This window comes from Microtus ochrogaster, chromosome 7 (genome assembly GCF_000317375.1).
Source record: "Microtus ochrogaster isolate Prairie Vole_2 chromosome 7, MicOch1.0, whole genome shotgun sequence".
Classification (NCBI taxonomy): Eukaryota; Metazoa; Chordata; class Mammalia; order Rodentia; family Cricetidae; genus Microtus; species Microtus ochrogaster.
The window spans coordinates 40,495,789-40,499,447 of record NC_022014.1 but is presented as its reverse complement, the minus strand read 5'-3'; positions in this window follow the sequence as shown (position 1 = coordinate 40,499,447).

Here is a 3,659-nt window from a genome sequence, read left to right as displayed (position 1 = left end):
GCAATAACAAAATGTGGACCTATAGCTGGGTGGGAGCACTAAGAAGACAGAGGCACTGGAAGATGCAATACAGGGCATAGATCTATGAAATTTTGAATGAATAAATGAAATATATATATATATATATATATATATTAAAGCCATGATAAAATTTTCCTGAATTAGGTTTGCCTTGCAGTCTTTAACAAGGGTAACGAACAGTTCTATTATTTAATGAGAGCCAGGCTCAGAATTAAGAAAGACAAGAGGCAGAGTATTCCCGTTGCTGTTACCACCATATTGACCACTAGAGGACAGCTCTGTGTGAAAGGGCAGAGAAGCCAGACCCCTGGGAAACAGGGCCACTGGAGGTGGAGAGCAGGTTCAGGCTGTAGCCCCCTTCCATCCTGCAGACCCTCTGTTGTGCCACCATCTTCCAGGAGACACCTCAAAACTTCTAGTCTTGCTAGAACCTTCTCTCCTTATGCAGCTTTGAGAAGGGAAAGGTCAGGTGCAAAGGTGGGGACAGAAACATCCCTGCAGTCACATCAGGTCACCCGAGTCCACTCCCTGTAGGACTTGAGGACACAGAGCCCAGGAGCTGGGTCACTGACGGTGGGAGGCAGAACCGAGGACCCATCCCCACCCAGTGGCAGAGTTGCCAGGTCCTGCTGAGCCACTGACAGGCACGCCCTCTTGCACCATGCCTCTGCTTGCATCAGGATGAAAGCCTTGCCCTGGATGTCACACAGCGGCTTATACATTTAATCTCATCCCACCCTCTGCCCTGTTCTCCAAGCCTATTGGCAGACCTGGAAACCAGAGGAAAACCAAGGGAGCCCAGCTTTGTTGAGACCAGAGCCATGGGCTCATGATGGAGGAGCATAGAGGGCCACTTCCTGGTCCAGGACTCTGACATCCACCCAACCTCCTCAACACTGACAACTTGCCCATGCTCTGGCTCTATGGACATGGATGCTACCAGCCCCAGGCAGGCTCCCAGGTAGGTCCCTCTGTCTTCTTTCCCAGGATGGAAGACCCTGGAAATGTCCTCTCTTCCAGCTTTTCTGTCACTCTAGAAGGACGTTCTTGGCCCCTCTGACTGTGCCAGGTCCCTTTGTGCCCAGGCATAACATCCTAAGACTAGTTTCTTGGTAGTAAGCAGGCAGGATAACAAGACACAGGATAGTGAGGGTCCCTCTGGGGCAAACCCTTTCTTCAATAACACAGGATGGACCTGTCTCTCCTTCTGCTATTTCATAGGTGTAAGATGGTCCAGAGCCACTCCAAGGAGGAGGGAGGGAGGGAGGGAGGGAGGGAGGGAAAGAGAGAAAATTGTGTGTGCTTTCTGTAATGTGTTGTGTTTTTGCATGTGTGCTATGCATATTGTATGTGGCACGTGTGTATTGTATGTTATATGTGATATGTGTGCCTTTTGTGAGTGTGATCTGTGCTAATTGGGTCTGGAACTGAACAAGGAAGGGTGTGAGCTGCGTGTCCCCCTATTCCCAGCTGTTTTGGGGGGGGACTCTCCATTTTCCTGGGTTCCTGTTCTCTCTCCCTTCTCCCTTCTCTGCATACACTTTCCCCCACCCCGTCTATCCATCATGATGCTTTTGAGCTTCCGTTCTATGCACGCAGTGCAGGGCCAGACTCCTGACCCACATTACCTGTTGTGCCTTATCTGACTCCGACTCTGTCCAGAGTCATAGAAGGGAGCAGTCCCTGAAGGGCTCTGCTCGGGCACGGTCTCCTTCCGTGTGCAGTGCACGGGTGATTCCCACATGGCCTGTGGAGTGGGTGCAGAGGCAGACACAAGAGGTGCAAAAGGAGAAAGGCATGCTGCAAGGGCAGGGGCCAGTGCAGAGCATCTACCCACAGTTCCTCGTCCTGCTTTTGTGCTGCTTCCTGTGCTCTTACCGGTTTGACTCACAGGAAGCAGACTCAAGCCTTGGGAACACGATGAGGACAGCTATCTCTCCCCTGCTCAGCACGGCAGAGGAATCCCTACCCTGGCTGTCAGACCCCCCAGTCAAAGAAAAACAGAAGTTGCACATGATGGTACACCCCCGTAATCCTAGCACTGGGCAAACAGGGACAAGAGGGCCACCATAAATGTGAGGGTAGCCTGGTTTGCATAGGAATTCCAGGCCAGGTTTCTCTCTCTCTCTCTCTCTCTCTCTCTCTCTCTCTCTCTCTCTCTCTCTCTCTCTCTCTCTCAGAAAGGGGAGGGTTGTAGCTGGAAAGATGCTCAGAACTTACACTTGCCGCCCTTTGTCAGGACCCAAGTTTGGCTCCCAGTCCCCACGTCAGACAGCTCACAAATGCCTAGCTCCAGAGGGTTGGACACCCTCTTCTGGCCTCTGTGGGCACCCATACACATATAGCATATACATAGACAGAGAGACAGATGGACCCTGAGACAGACCACAGGATAGACCCCAGGACAGACACCCCCAGGATAGACCCTTAGGACAAATCTCGAAGCTAGACTTTCAGGACACACCCTCAGGATGGACTCCCCCATCTGCAAGACAATATCTCCTGGGCAGAGATCCATGCCAATGTTTCAAATACACAAGAGTGCCTTTCAGGAATCTCTTTGTTACTGGTGCTCAAAGTCATCTAGGAGTTTCCAGGTTCTTGGCATCTTATTCAGAAAACTCAAATAAAGACACACGTAGGTTAGCAAAAGTGGAGAGGACTTTATTCAAAGCAAAGCGGTAGCACAGGTCAGAATGTGTCCTCAGAGAGCAGTGGGTCACGTGAGTGAGGGTACTCCAGGCCTCCGGGTACTGTCTGAGGCTTTCCTTTTGTGAAGATCAGAAGGAGGAGTTTAGTTGCTAGGTGTCATGTGGGTGGGTCTTTGTTTTGATTGACAGCCTCGGGTTATGCAAGCCTTTGCTCACTATGCATATCCTTTCCAGTAATGCATCTAATTTTAATCATATTTATGCCCAATTATGCCTAGGTATAAGATGGCAAATAGTTTGCTCAGAAACACAGTCTGTCTTACTATGCATGTCACCCAAAACTGGTCTAGGATGACTCAACCCATCTCGGTTTCAGGATGTGTTCTAGGATATGTCTGTATAGAAATGGGTCATTTTTAAGGGGTGGCAAAGGAGAGGAACTTATTTCCATTACTTCAAGCAGGTATACATGCATCCTGGCACAGGTGGGGTCCTGGCTTGCTAAGCTAGTTCCTATTTGTGCCAATCTCATGTTGGCCAAACTCTGCATCCAGGGCAGCACAACTGCTTTCTACACGTGGAGTAGAGAACAGAATCCCCTAGTAGACCTTCGAGGTGAAAGTGATAAGCAGACTGACAGCCCTAGCCAGAAGATAATCCCTTGCCTCAAAACATATCCCAGTTCATGCTAGAAGCATCCCAACGCCACCTGGCATTTTATTCAATTACTATATTTCATTTTCTACTGTTGTCTCATTGTCTGTACACACTCATGTACGTGTATGAGTGCATGCATGCTCGTGTAATTCATACTTTTTTTTTTAAGAGCCCGAGTCTCATTTAGTACAATCTATCCTTGAACTTACCCTGTAGCTGAGGCTGGCCTTGAACTTCTGATCCACCTGCTTCCACTTTCTGTCTTAGTCAAGGTTTCCTCTTTCTCTTTCTTTCTCTCTCTCTCTCTCTCTCTCTCTCTCTCTCTCTCTC